This window comes from Sander lucioperca, chromosome 21, assembly GCF_008315115.2.
Source record: "Sander lucioperca isolate FBNREF2018 chromosome 21, SLUC_FBN_1.2, whole genome shotgun sequence".
Lineage (NCBI taxonomy): Eukaryota > Metazoa > Chordata > Actinopteri > Perciformes > Percidae > Sander > Sander lucioperca.
In genome coordinates, this window is record NC_050193.1 from 1062552 (window position 1) to 1077551 (window position 15000).

Consider the following 15000-nt stretch of genomic DNA (forward strand, 5'->3'; position numbering starts at 1 on the left):
TGATTTACCCTGATATAAACCATGTATTAATCGCATATGCCTCACAAGACTGTTGGTGCTCACAAAATCAATCTGGCAAACAAAACAAATAACCCCCATGATATCAAGTAAGATGATAAAGTGTGATATAAAAATGGGTGAAATGGGTCAAAGAAAATCTCACAATATCCAAAACATGTCAGCGTATGCATGAACTAGCCTGTAGAATGCAGAAGTCTAGCCCTAATCTCAGCAACACGTGGGCTCTCCTGGACTTGTCCCAAATGGATGTTGTAGACAGTTGTAGTTGTCTGTATGAAGGTGTACATGTTGTGGAGCATCTGATTGTAAAGAGTCCCAAATACAAAGTGTGCCTTCACAAGTTCATCAAAAGCTCCAAGAGAAGTGGTTGAGTCGCATGGTATGACCTGCTTGTCCAGAACGATGAAGAACTCATGGATTGCGCTCCTCTTCATGCCAACAGCAAGTAGATAGGGTTGAGTGGTGCTGTTCATCAATGTGTTCCTGGATGCTTGTCCCACTCTGAAAAAAACAACAAAAACAATAAAACATTTAGTTAATTGACTTACACTATACTATACAAAGGAATAGAAAAGAATAGATACTTTATTGATCCCTCAAGGGGAAATTCTTTTTTCACTCAAGTTTTTACATTCATAGGCCCAAAATACAACCACACACACACACAAAGGGCTCATAGACATGCAAATGTGGAGAGATGGTGGTTTGATGGACAGCCACGTAGCGGCACCCTGGGAGCAATTAGGGGGTTCGGTACCTTCAGTACCGAGGCAGTGCCCAGGAGGTGAACTGGCACCTCTCCAGCTACCAGTCCACCTTCCATACTTTGGTCCATGCTGGATTTGAACCAGCCACCCTCCGGTTCCCAAGCCAAATCCCTACAGACTGAACTACTGCTGCCCCCAGACATGATGAGGGAAAATATTGTGTTTTCTTCCAACTTTACAAGAAGCCCAGCTGTCTGAAAAAGTAAAGAAAAACACCCGTATAAGCTATAATACAAACCTTCTTGAACACGACAAGGTGCTTCTCAGCTTGGGATGCAGACACCTTGCCTGGCCTCTTCTGCCCCTGGGCTGTTGGAGGAATCAGGTGGAGGAGGAGAATGATTGAAGACAGATCACTGTCCCATCCTGTACACAGAAACCCAAGAGCTAAATGTTATATGATTGTACAATTAAAAAGTAAAAACACAATCCCTTTAAAGTTAAAGCTGACTAAAGAAAAAGCTGGTCAAAGTCAAAACCCTAGAAGAAAATAATTAGGAAAATAAAGTACCAGAGGCAATAATGTCATTATCCATTTCCTCTTCATCTGATGTAGCTTCTGCACAATAGATCAGATCTCAGAGCCTTACTCTGCTGGATGACCCTTTTCTTGAATGTTGTAGGCCACCTAGATAGAGAATTATATTATTAATACAACATGGAAAAATTCATACACCACCAGCTGACATAAGAAAAAGCAGATAAAATGTATCAAAGATCAGAATAACAAAACCCAATGTTTCCATCAGGTAACCATGTTATTTACATGCTAACAAGGCACCAACTTGTAGACAAATTCTAAAAACAGCTACATCCTCAAGTATTCCAATAAGAGGTAAATGTGTAGATGTTATACAGACAATGAGAGTAAAACAAGGGCCTTACAGATGATCACCTCATAAATCTATAACAGGGTTTTTGGGTAAAGACAAATATAGTTAGGACTAACCTCTCCAAAGACTTGGCAGCTACATCTTCTCCAAACTGCAAGATGAAGTCTTGCTCAATCTGCAAAGGATACATGACATACCACAAGTTAAGACATATGCATTCTTTTTTCTTTTTTTACATTTGTTTGGCCTAATTGACATTTCTCTGTAAAATATTCAATTACCAGGCCTTTGACATCTTTGAAGCGTGGAAATTCAGTCAAGACATCTGAGGATTTCTCTTTGTCGTAGACCATACATCGACGATATTCAAATGTCATCTTCATCTTCTGCTTGATAGTGTCCTCATCAGATGAAAACTTCATGAAGGATATGGCCTCCTTGCATTGCTCTTCACTCAGGGTGAAGCATCTCTCCTAGCTGACGGCCCTCCACCAGTCAGCTGATGTGATGGCCTTTTGCTCTGTGATGAAGCACTATTCCTCTGTATGGTTTGGAGCCTCCATGCCAAGTAACCACTGCCACTTTCACCATCATAGAAATGCTCCTTTAAATGATAATAACAGGATAGCTAATTATTAAAACAGCACCAGTTGGTTAAAATGATGAATTCTGGAAACAGCATTTTACCATCCCTACTATAGGTACTTCCTACCTATAGTAGGAATAATAGTCTAATAACTAGAACAAGTGAAGACTTCCATATCCATTTTTTGAATATGGATCCATCAGGTAAGGGAACATCTCAACTATGCCTCGAGCATACATCTCTCTCACGTCCCGTGGTGGTGATGTCCTGAGAGTGAAGTAAAGAAAGTCAATACAATTTATTTCAATGCTTATAATAAATGTCAAGAATTAAATAATGACACTTGTTTTCTCAATAAAAAACATGGAAGAAATGTTCTGCTTGAAACCAAAATATCCATATTACCCATAAGTTTCAGTCATATCTGCTGCGAGGATGTTAACCATCTGTCAAATAATCTTGAACAATTGACAGCCAATACATCTAAAAAAAATAACAAAAAAGTATGCAATGCACAAATTGAAGCTGGCACAAAATAAGTTCCACATTGACTTACTTGTTTGGCATCTTGATTTGCCTTCTGCCGTTTTCTGGAAGGACCGCAGTCCTCATCCAGGATGATTGTCTCATCAGAGCTGGTTGATGATGAACGGGTCAATGCTGAATTGGTTTGGACTGGTGGACTGGCAGATGAAGTGTTCCCCTGTGAACCTAAGTGAGAAGAAGGGAGGACAGATAAAAGATAAACACCAACCATTTGTCAGGTTTTTTTTAGAGTCTTAAGTCCATGCATTTTGCTGAAAGAAATTGAGAGAACAAGTTTACCATTCTCAAACTGAATAGTAAATACACCAGCATTGGGCAGCTGTGCCACTTCTGCAAAGACATCTGCATCCACCTCAGTTCCTGTTTCATCATAAACTCTGATGCCTTCACTGACTGGTGGGATGGAGAACTTCACGAAAGCTTGGGGGGAAAAAAATATAATACAAAAGGTACATTAGGTATAAAAAACAAAAATCACGAGGCATCCCACACCCAAAAAAAGTAAAGTAGTAAAAACTCCATTTCTCTTTATGCACAAAATAACCCTGAACAATTTGTAAAAGTCATGAACTGACAATTACTTTAATTTTGTTTTTATAGTAGTGTGTGACTGATGGCTTACCGGAATTCAAGAATTCATCCAGACTTGGTTCACTGATCTTGACATATTTCTGTTCATTATTGATTTTTGTTTTAATCAACATGATGGAATCTGTAAATACAGCAAAACTTAATTAGCATTATGATCTACAACCCAAACCTACTCTGACAGTAGCATCAGTGTCTGTTAACATAATATTTTAAATAGGGAAATCATACTGGTCAATTTGAGCCTAAAAAACACAATCACAATTTGTCTCACTTTAAATTTAGAGCCTTTTGACTGTGTACTCTTAGTTTTGCAAGCAAAACCCATTTTGTCATGTGTTTAAACAAAGACTGTAAATATTAACATATATGAAATATTACCTACCATCTCTGGACCACAGCACAAAATGGACAAATCTGAGAAACAAAGTAGAAAAATAAATAAATTCCAAACACTATGCATCGCCATCACTCCACAGCAATTTGACATTCAATCTGTTCAACAGTTTGTAATTTAGACTTTTATCCAAAGGACACATCAATAAATTCACAATCCAACCATTCCTAGCAAGACGCTAACTCACAGCAGGAATTACTTATCCAAAGTATTTTTGTGTCAGCTTCACAGGAAGAAATCAGTGTTTTTATTTGCTTTGCCTGATGTCTCCAATGCTCCATGTCTGAAAAGGCACCAATGTTTGCCACATGCGTGTGTGAGCGAGTGAGTGCGCACATGGACGAGTACAGATAAAACAAACGATAACGCCTGTGTAACGGTAACGAGCCAAAAATAAACCGAATATACACTGACAAATCCACTAATAAGACAACATGACATTAGCATTACAGTTTTTATTTAGGGGTGACTTTAATCCATAAAGAATTGCCCGCTCAAACAAACTTCACGTTAGCCACACACAGCTAGCTAGTCACCACCATTAGCTAGTAAAGTCAACTCTCCACACGTGTGTAATCTTCACTATTTTACTGACATCTATGGACATTAAAAAGGAACACCTTAACAAAGTTTACCCCAACATTGTATAGTTTGACATTAGCTAAATAAAGTCGTTATTTAGCCTGAAATTTTTTGAACATTTAAGGCGAGACACGGCAGGCAAAAACATCGTTTTTTTTTCACTGGTCAATTTTGAGATTTTGGGCTATTTGTCTTCAATAACATGTCTTCTTTCAGACTTGTGGTGAAATAAAGTCCGAAATACACATTTAGGTCTTTATTTTACTACACTTTGTGTGTTTGCGTCGGTAGATTTCACCTAAATTCAACAAAAGTTGGCGTTCTAAATCATCCCGCTGCTCCGCGATCGCTGTCTGCACCCTGTCGTCACATATACCGTTGGAAAGCTCTCTTTCTCCTCTACAATGCTGTCGGATCCAAATATGGTCATTTCCTTTTTATCAGCAACCAATCGTGAAAGTAAAAGGGGGGATTTAACTCAAAATGCGCAATCTCATTGGCTGATGCCAATTTCTGGCAACGTGATTCGTTCAGAATGGTCACGTGATGTGCTCTGACATTTCCGCGGTAGCTCAAAATGTTGAAAGAAGTGCGTCGAAAACGGCCGAAAATCACCTCAGAGAAGAAGAAACAGCGATAACAGTTGTTATTAGCAACAAGACACAGAGGATCACAAACTAAGACAGCAGATGATGAAATGCCTTCACATAGTACGTCGATGTTTAAACTGTCGTTCAGCGGAGGTAATCAGACGCTCTCTCTCTCTCTCTCTCTCTCTCTCTCTCTCTCACACACACACACACACACACACACACATACAGTTTTGTATAATATAATTACTATATAATAGGCAAACACAAATCTGTTATTTTGGGATCCTAAGTGGTGTGAGTCCCTCAGGCTGTAGCAGGCAGATCCATGTTTAGCTGTCAGTGGAGCTGCTGTCACCTCTCCTAGGAGAACTACCAGCTTCTCTTCTGGTCTTAACTTTTTTTGGCTATTTTTTCAAAGTGTAATTCTCTTAGTGAAGATAGTTTTTCCCCGTGGAGGAGGAAGTGTATCTCAGTCTGACCCAGCTGGTGGTCACTGAGCCTGTATTTAGTCAGGATCCGTCTCTTCTTTGTATCTCTGACAGTGTGAAGATAATCTGTCAAATAATAATTTAGTCTACTTTGTTTGCTTTCTCCAATGTTCTAAATATTGGTCTTTTGAATGAGTCATAATTAGTTTTGTTCTGTTGTGTTATGAACCAGTGCTGATGGGAGCCTGGTTAGTTATCTTCACCATCAGCTGACTGAGGGGACTGGTTCTGGTTAGTTAGCTTCACCATCAGCTGACTGAGAGGACTGGTTCTGGTTAGTTATCTTCACCATCAGCTGACTGAGAGGACTGGTTCTGGTTAGTTATCTTCACCATCAGCTGACTGAGGGGACTGGTTCTGGTTAGTTATCTTCACCATCAGCTGACTGAGAGGACTGGTTCTGGTTAGTTATCTTCACCATCAGCTGACTGAGGGGACTGGTTCTGGTTAGTTATCTTCACCATCAGCTGACTGAGGGGACTGGTTCTGGTTAGTTATCTTCACCATCAGCTGACTGAGAGGACTGGTTCTGGTTAGTTATCTTCACACAACTTCACGAAAGCTTGGGGGGAAAAAATATAATACAAAGGTACATTAGGTATATAAAAAAAAAAAAATCACGAGGCATCCCACACCCAAAAAAAGTAAAGTAGTAAAAACTCCATTTCTCTTTATGCACAAAATAAACCTGAACAATTTGTAAAAGTCATGAACTGACAATTACTTTAATTTTGTTTTTATAGTAGTGTGTGACTGATGGCTTACCGGAATTCAAGAATTCATCCAGACTTGGTTCACTGATCTTGACATATTTCTGTTCATTATTGATTTTTGTTTTAATCAACATGATGGAATCTATAAATACAGCAAAACTTAATTAGCATTATGATCTACAACCCAAACCTACTCTGACAGTAGCATCAGTGTCTGTTAACATAATATTTTGAATAGGGAAATCATACTGGTCAATTTGAGCCTAAAAAACACAATCACAATTTGTGTCACTTTAAATTTAGAGCCTTTTGACTGTGTACTCTTAGTTTTGCAAGCAAAACCCATTTTGTCATGTGTTTAAACAAAGACTGTAAATATTAACATATTAACAAATATTACCTACCATCTCTGGACCACAGCACAAAATGGACAAATCTGAGAAACAAAGCAGAAAAATAAATAAATTCCAAACACTATGCATCGCCATCACTCCACAGCAATTTGACATTCAATCTGTTCAACAGTTTGTAATTTAGACTTTTATCCAAAGGACACATCAATAAATTCACAATCCAACCATTCCTAGCAAGACGCTAACTCACAGCAGGAATTACTTATCCAAAGTATTTTTGTGTCGGCTTCACAGGAAGAAATCTGTGTTTTTATTTGCTTTGCCTGATGTCTCCAATGCTCCATGTCTGAAAAGGCACCAATGTTTGCCACATGCGTGTGTGAGCGAGTGAGTGCGCACATGGACGAGTACAGATAAAACAAACGATAACGCCTGTGTAACGGTAACGAGCCAAAAATAAACCCAATATACACTGACAAATCCACTAATAAGACAACATGACATTAGCATTACAGTTTTTATTTAGGGGTGACTTTAATCCATAAAGAATTGCCCGCTCAAACAAACTTCACTTTAGCCACACACAGCTAGCTAGTCACCACCATTAGCTAGTAAAGTCAACTCTCCACACGTGTGTAATCTTCACTATTTTACTGAAATCTATGGACATTAAAAAGGAACACCTTAACAAAGTTTACCCCAACATTGTATAGTTTGACATTAGCTAAATAAAGTCGTTATTTAGCCTGAAATTTTTTGAACATTTAAGCTAGCTTTCAACTAGGTCATGTTAGCCCTTTGTAATTCTGTATTTTAAGGCGAGACACTACAGGTGAATAGGCTAAAATTTTAAAATAATAGATATCTCCATGAAACTTCCTCAGTTGATTACTTACACAAGTATATAAAAAAAATATATTACAAGTTTTTGAAATGTGTATGTTTAATTATGCAAATTATGCATTTTCTCATTAAATTTGCGCGATTTTGCATATATTTTCGGGAGATAGATCTGAACATATGATAAAGCCAGGTGCAAAATTCTTTTTAAATTTTGTTTACACACAAGATAAAAACAAAATTACAGAGGGATTTCAGGATATCTGCTTTCATTACCTAGGAAATCAAAATATACTGTCCATAGCCCTAAAAAATCGATTTTCGCCATGTTTTTTTGCTTAAAATGTCACATAAATCAGGGCAGGAATGATTTATTAACAAATCCCTCTGTAATTATCTTCAGAATACTACTAACTACATAGGCTGAGATGTTTATACTGGAGAATGACAAAAAACTCATTTTGAGAAAACGGCATTTAAAGATTTAAATAGTGGAATTTAATACATTTCTATTGGAAAAATTGCTCAAAAACAGAATAAATGCCCAGGCCCTTAGTGATAATAATATAGAATATTTCAAGCTCATGAAAATTGATTATTTAATAAAATGGCAGGCATATAAGGCCTACAACTGCAGTAACTTAATGAATTAACATTGGCGTATCATGCACAAAGTTGCCGACAAAACCCACGCTGGACAGTTGAATGGACACAGAACAAGACCAACAATAGATGTAACAGCTTTTTTAAAATCTAATTGTCCATTCCAGCACCATATGTATTTTAGCTGTGCTTAGACTCTTGCGCCTGTGTTTTGCACTGGCAGCTGTGACGGTCTCAGCTTTCGAGATCCTGAGCATATCAGTTTCTCTCATTGAATTGACCGTCACAACTGAGCTCTGAAGCCACAACTTCTCCATAACAGAAAGCATGGCAGAGGCACCTTCATGGCCATACTTGCTGCTGCTCCAGCTTACTTTTCCCACAAAACAGTCCCCTCAGTCAGCTGATGGTGAAGATAACTAACCAGAACCAGTCCTCTCAGTCAGCTGATGGTGAAGATAACTAACCAGAACCAGTCCTCTCAGTCAGCTGATGGTGAAGATAACTAACCAGAACCAGTCCTCTCAGTCAGCTGATGGTGAAGATAACTAACCAGAACCAGTCCCCTCAGTCAGCTGATGGTGAAGATAACTAACCAGAACCAGTCCTCTCAGTCAGCTGATGGTGAAGATAACTAACCAGAACCAGTCCTCTCAGTCAGCTGATGGTGAAGATAACTAACCAGAACCAGTCCTCTCAGTCAGCTGATGGTGAAGATAACTAACCAGAACCAGTCCTCTCAGTCAGCTGATGGTGAAGATAACTAACCAGAACCAGTCCTCTCAGTCAGCTGATGGTGAAGCTAACTAACCAGAACCAGTCCCCTCAGTCAGCTGATGGTGAAGATAACTAACCAGAACCAGTCCTCTCAGTCAGCTGATGGTGAAGATAACTAACCAGAACCAGTCCCCTCAGTCAGCTGATGGTGAAGATAACTAACCAGAAACAGTCCCGTCAGTCAGCTGATGGTGAAGATAACTAACCAGAACCAGTCCTCTCAGTCAGCTGATGGTGAAGATAACTAACCAGAAACAGTCCCCTCAGTCAGCTGATGGTGAAGCTAACTAACCAGAACCAGTCCCCTCAGTCAGCTGATGGTGAAGATAACTAACCAGGCTCCCATCAGCACTGGTTCATAACACAACAGAACAAAACTAATTATGACTCATTCAAAAGACCAATATTTAGAACATTGGAGAAAGCAAACAAAGTAGACTAAATTATTATTTGACAGATTATCTTCACACTGTCAGAGATACAAAGAAGAGACGGATCCTGACTAAATACAGGCTCAGTGACCACCAGCTGGGTCAGACTGAGATACACTTCCTCCTCCACGGGGAAAAACTATCTTCACTAAGAGAATTACACTTTGAAAAAATAGCCAAAAAAAGTTAAGACCAGAAGAGAAGCTGGTAGTTCTCCTAGGAGAGGTGACAGCAGCTCCACTGACAGCTAAACATGGATCTGCCTGCTACAGCCTGAGGGACTCACACCACTTAGGATCCCAAAATAACAGATTTGTGTTTGCCTATTATATAGTAATTATATTATACAAAACTGTATGTGTGTGTGTGTGTGTGTGTGTGTGTGTGTGTGTGTGTGTGTGTGTGTGTGTGTGTGTGTGTGTGTGTGTGTGTGTGTGTGAGAGAGAGAGAGAGAGAGAGAGAGAGAGAGAGAGAGAGAGAGAGAGAGAGAGAGAGAGAGAGAGAGAGAGCGTCTGATTACCTCCGCTGAACGACAGTTTAAACATCGACGTACTATGTGAAGGCATTTCATCATCTGCTGTCTTAGTTTGTGATCCTCTGTGTGTTGTTGCTAATAACAACTGTTATCGCTGTTTCTTCTTCTCTGAGGTGATTTTCGGCCGTTTTCGACGCACTTCTTTCAACATTTTGAGCTACCGCGGAAATGTCAGAGCACATCACGTGACCATTCTGAACGAATCACGTTGCCAGAAATTGGCATCAGCCAATGAGATTGCGCATTTTGAGTTAAATCCCCCCTTTTACTTTCACGATTGGTTGCTGATAAAAAGGAAATGACCATATTTGGATCCGACAGCATTGTACAGGAGAAAGAGAGCTTTCCAACGGTATATGTGACGACAGGGTGCAGACAGCGATCGCGGAGCAGCGGGATGATTTAGAACGCCAACTTTTGTTGAATTTAGGTGAAATCTACCGACGCAAACACACAAAGTGTAGTAAAATAAAGACCTAAATGTGTATTTCGGACTTTATTTCACCACAAGTCTGAAAGAAGACATGTTATTGAAGCCAAATAGCCCAAAATCTCAAAATTGACCAGTGAAAAAAAAACGATGTTTTTGCCTGCCGTGTCTCGCCTTAAATGTTCAAAAAATTTCAGGCTAAATAACGACTTTATTTAGCTAATGTCAAACTATACAATGTTGGGGTAAACTTTGTTAAGGTGTTCCTTTTTAATGTCCATAGATTTCAGTAAAATAGTGAAGATTACACACGTGTGGAGAGTTGACTTTACTAGCTAATGGTGGTGACTAGCTAGCTGTGTGTGGCTAAAGTGAAGTTTGTTTGAGCGGGCAATTCTTTATGGATTAAAGTCACCCCTAAATAAAAACTGTAATGCTAATGTCATGTTGTCTTATTAGTGGATTTGTCAGTGTATATTGGGTTTATTTTTGGCTCGTTACCGTTACACAGGCGTTATCGTTTGTTTTATCTGTACTCGTCCATGTGCGCACTCACTCGCTCACACACGCATGTGGCAAACATTGGTGCCTTTTCAGACATGGAGCATTGGAGACATCAGGCAAAGCAAATAAAAACACTGATTTCTTCCTGTGAAGCCGACACAAAAATACTTTGGATAAGTAATTCCTGCTGTGAGTTAGCATCTTGCTAGGAATGGTTGGATTGTGAATTTATTGATGTGTCCTTTGGATAAAAGTCTAAATTACAAACTGTTGAACAGATTGAATGTCAAATTGCTGTGGAGTGATGGCGATGCATAGTGTTTGGAATTTATTTATTTTTCTACTTTGTTTCTCAGATTTGTCCATTTTGTGCTGTGGTCCAGAGATGGTAGGTAATATTTCATATATGTTAATATTTACAGTCTTTGTTTAAACACATGACAAAATGGGTTTTGCTTGCAAAACTAAGAGTACACAGTCAAAAGGCTCTAAATTTAAAGTGAGACAAATTGTGATAGTGTTTTTTTTTTTTTTTAGGCTCAAATTGACCAGTATGATTTCCCTATTTAAAATATTATGTTAACAGACACTGATGCTACTGTCAGAGTAGGTTTGGGTTGTAGATCATAATGCTAATTAAGTTTTGCTGTATTTACAGATTCCATCATGTTGATTAAAACAAAAATCAATAATGAACAGAAATATGTCAAGATCAGTGAACCAAGTCTGGATGAATTCTTGAATTCCGGTAAGCCATCAGTCACACACTACTATAAAAACAAAATTAAAGTAATTGTCAGTTCATGACTTTTACAAATTGTTCAGGGTTATTTTGTGCATAAAGAGAAATGGAGTTTTTACTACTTTACTTTTTTTGGGTGTGGGATGCCTCGTGATTTTTTTTTTTTTATATACCTAATGTACCTTTGTATTATATTTTTTTCCCCCCCAAGCTTTCGTGAAGTTCTCCATCCCACCAGTCAGTGAAGGCATCAGAGTTTATGATGAAACAGGAACTGAGGTGGATGCAGATGTCTTTGCAGAAGTGGCACAGCTGCCCAATGCTGGTGTATTTACTATTCAGTTTGAGAATGGTAAACTTGTTCTCTCAATTTCTTTCAGCAAAATGCATGGACTTAAGACTCTAAAAACAAACTGACAAATGGTTGGTGTTTATCTTTTATCTGTCCTCCCTTCTTCTCACTTAGGTTCACAGGGGAACACTTCATCTGCCAGTCCACCAGTCCAAACCAATTCAGCATTGACCCGTTCATCATCAACCAGCTCTGATGAGACAATCATCCTGGATGAGGACTGCGGTCCTTCCAGAAAACGGCAGAAGGCAAATCAAGATGCCAAACAAGTAAGTCAATGTGGAACTTATTTTGTGCCAGCTTCAATTTGTGCATTGCATACTTTTTTGTTATTTTTTAGATGTATTGACTGTCAATTGTTCAAGATTATTTAATTTCAGTGAATAATGGCTTGTCTTTTATTCTGTCCTTTCACAGGTGGTTGAATCAGAATTGACCAAGAAACCAGGTGGAGACCGTATTACTAAGTATTATTTATTATTATTAGTATTACTATTAGTATTACTTTCCACGCTTCAAAGATGTCAAAGGCCTGGTAATTGAATATTTTACAGAGAAATGTCAATTAGGCCAAACAAATGTAAAAAAAAAAAAAGAATGCATATGTCTTAACTTGTGGTATGTCATGTATCCTTTGTTGCAGATTGAGCAAGACTTCATCTTGCAGTTTGGAGAAGATGTAGCTGCCAAGTCTTTGGAGAGGTTAGTCCTAACTATATTTGTCTTTACCCAAAAACCCTGTTATAGATTTATGAGGTGATCATCTGTAAGGCCCTTGTTTTACTCTCATTGTCTGTATAACATCTACACATTTACCTCTTATTGGAATACTTGAGGATGTAGCTGTTTTTAGAATTTGTCTACAAGTTGGTGCCTTGTTAGCATGTAAATAACATGGTTACCTGATGGAAACATTGGGTTTTGTTATTCTGATCTTTGATACATTTTATCTGCTTTTTCTTATGTCAGCTGGTGGTGTATGAATTTTTCCATGTTGTATTAATAATATAATTCTCTATCTAGGTGGCCTACAACATTCAAGAAAAGGGTCATCCAGCAGAGTAAGGCTCTGAGATCTGATCTATTGTGCAGAAGCTACATCAGATGAAGAGGAAATGGATAATGACATTATTGCCTCTGGTACTTTATTTTCCTAATTATTTTCTTCTAGGGTTTTGACTTTGACCAGCTTTTTCTTTAGTCAGCTTTAACTTTAAAGGAATGGTGTTTTTACTTTTTAATTGTACAATCATATAACATTTAGCTCTTGGGTTTCTGTGTACAGGATGGGACAGTGATCTGTCTTCAATCATTCTCCTCCTCCACCTGATTCCTCCAACAGCCCAGGGGCAGAAGAGGCCAGGCAAGGTGTCTGCATCCCAAGCTGAGAAGCACCTTGTCGTGTTCAAGAAGGTTTGTATTATAGCTTATACGGGTGTTTTTCTTTACTTTTTCAGACAGCTGGGCTTCTTGTAAAGTTGGAAGAAAACACAATATTTTCCCTCATCATGTCTGGGGGCAGCAGTAGTTCAGTCTGTAGGGATTTGGCTTGGGAACCGGAGGGTGGCTGGTTCAAATCCAGCATGGACCAAAGTATGGAAGGTGGACTGGTAGCTGGAGAGGTGCCAGTTCACCTCCTGGGCACTGCCTCGGTACTGAAGGTACCGAACCCCCTAATTGCTCCCAGGGTGCCGCTACGTGGCTGTCCATCAAACCACCATCTCTCCACATTTGCATGTCTATGAGCCCTTTGTGTGTGTGTGTGGTTGTATTTTGGGCCTATGAATGTAAAAACTTGAGTGAAAAAAGAATTTCCCCTTGAGGGATCAATAAAGTATCTATTCTTTTCTATTCCTTTGTATAGTATAGTGTAAGTCAATTAACTAATGTTTTATTGTTTTTGTTGTTTTTTTCAGAGTGGGACAAGCATCCAGGAACACATTGATGAACAGCACCACTCAACCCTATCTACTTGCTGTTGGCATGAAGAGGAGCGCAATCCATGAGTTCTTCATCGTTCTGGACAAGCAGGTCATACCATGCGACTCAACCCCTTCTCTTGGAGCTTTTGATGAACTTGTGAAGGCACACTTTGTATTTGGGACTCTTTACAATCAGATGCTCCACAACATGTACACCTTCATACAGACAACTACAACTGTCTACAACATCCATTTGGGACAAGTCCAGGAGAGCCCACGTGTTGCTGAGATTAGGGCTAGACTTCTGCATTCTACAGGCTAGTTCATGCATACACTGACATGTTTTGGATATTGTGAGATTTTCTTTGACCCATTTCACCCATTTTTATATCACACTTTATCATCTTACTTGATATCATGGGGGTTATTTGTTTAGTTTGCCAGATTGATTTTGTGAGCACCAACAGTCTTGTGAGGCATATGCGATTAATACATGGTTTATATCAGGGTAAATCACTTTGCTTAAAATGTGCTCAGGCAGGATGCTGCCAGGTTTTTGGCACATTCTCAGGCTTTAGGAAGCATCTAAATACAAAGCATGCTGACCAAATTGAACTTGAAGTTGAAACTGACATTGTAGTCAGTGATGTTGCAGATGATGCTCAGTTGCCAATTAGTGAAGAAGCTGCCAGTACGTCTCAAGTTCTGCCCGTATCCAACACAAGTACTCATGATTTGTGTGCATCTGCTGTTGCACAGCTTCAGGTTGCTGGTGTAAGCCAGTCTACTTTAAATGGTTTTGTATCATCCATGGAAGACGTGGTACTGGAGGTACAGAGTCAAGCTAAAGCTGCAGCTTTAAAATGTTTATCATTACAGGATACTAGTATGAAAGCTAAAATTGAACAAAGTTTAAAAAAACTTGAAAACCCTTTCACCTCATTGAATTCTGAAACAAAACAAGTATTTTCAACAAAAATGGAAAACTGTTGAACCTGTCGAAAAAGTACTTGGTGTCAGATTTGAAAATAGAAGAAACAGATGTACTGGAAGTTATGATCAGATTGTTGTAAGAGACAAATTTGCCTATGTCCCAATTCTAGAAACACTGCAGTCTATTCTCAGAAATCCAAACTTTGCAGATATGTTAACATCTAGCCACATTCCCAAAGATGGTGTATATTTTGATTTACAAGATGGGTTGTATATAAAGAGACATCCCCTTTTTTCTAATGAAAATTTTGCACTGCAAATTCAATTATTTTATGATGATTTTGAGACTGCGAATCCACTGGGATCCAAAAAAGGTGAACATAAATTAGGGGCTGTATATTTTACATTAAGAAATTTCCCACCGAAATTAAATTTGTCTTTAGTCAATATACATTTGTGTGCAC

General features: G+C 38.7%; 2 protein-coding genes, 2 long non-coding RNA genes and 1 pseudogene across 4 annotated transcripts in view; 3 read left to right on the forward strand and 2 right to left on the reverse strand.

Annotated features, from left to right (window-relative positions):
- LOC118494121 overlaps positions 1-2219 on the reverse strand; it is a 4108-nt gene extending 1889 nt beyond the window's left edge. Inside the window, exons 1-5 of the long non-coding RNA XR_004896184.1 lie at positions 1903-2219; positions 1738-1796; positions 1300-1416; positions 1027-1154; positions 1-522 (exon numbers count right to left, since the gene is read on the reverse strand). The exon at positions 1-522 is cut by the window's left edge and continues 1889 nt beyond it. This is a non-coding gene — a long non-coding RNA (uncharacterized LOC118494121). The remainder of the gene's footprint in view (positions 523-1026; positions 1155-1299; positions 1417-1737; positions 1797-1902) is intronic.
- The window catches only part of LOC116055156 (SE-cephalotoxin-like), a 521701-nt gene that overhangs the window by 363104 nt on the left and 143597 nt on the right, over positions 1-15000 (forward strand). The window lies entirely within an intron of this gene.
- Positions 1-15000, forward strand: part of LOC116062301 — a 1036964-nt pseudogene that overhangs the window by 352334 nt on the left and 669630 nt on the right.
- LOC116055159 overlaps positions 1-15000 on the forward strand; it is a 137506-nt gene that overhangs the window by 37930 nt on the left and 84576 nt on the right. The gene's annotated exons all lie outside the window — the stretch shown is intronic.
- The window catches only part of LOC118494135, an 11660-nt gene continuing 9779 nt past the window's right edge, over positions 13120-15000 (reverse strand). The window contains exon 2 of the long non-coding RNA XR_004896198.1: positions 13120-13315. This is a non-coding gene — a long non-coding RNA (uncharacterized LOC118494135). The remainder of the gene's footprint in view (positions 13316-15000) is intronic.